Below are 259 nucleotides of genomic sequence, written 5' to 3'. Positions count from 1 at the left end.
CCCTAACCCTAACCCTAACCCTAACCCTAACCCTAACCCTAACCCTAACCCTAACCCTAACCCTAACCCTAACCCTAACCCTAACCCTAACCCTAACCCTAACCCTAACCCTAACCCTAACCCTAACCCTAACCCTAACCCTAACCCTAACCCTAACCCTAACCCTAACCCTATTCGACCCCCTTTTTTTAGGGGTTACGGGGACATCGACCCATTTTTTGGGAATAAAAAACTCCTAGAAAAGGACCACTTTTCTTCT

Source organism: Thalia democratica, unplaced genomic scaffold, assembly GCF_965202585.1.
Source record: "Thalia democratica unplaced genomic scaffold, ktThaDemo2.hap1.1 HAP1_SCAFFOLD_1191, whole genome shotgun sequence".
Taxonomy (NCBI): Eukaryota; Metazoa; Chordata; class Thaliacea; order Salpida; family Salpidae; genus Thalia; species Thalia democratica.
Note: the sequence above shows the minus strand (reverse complement) of the source record.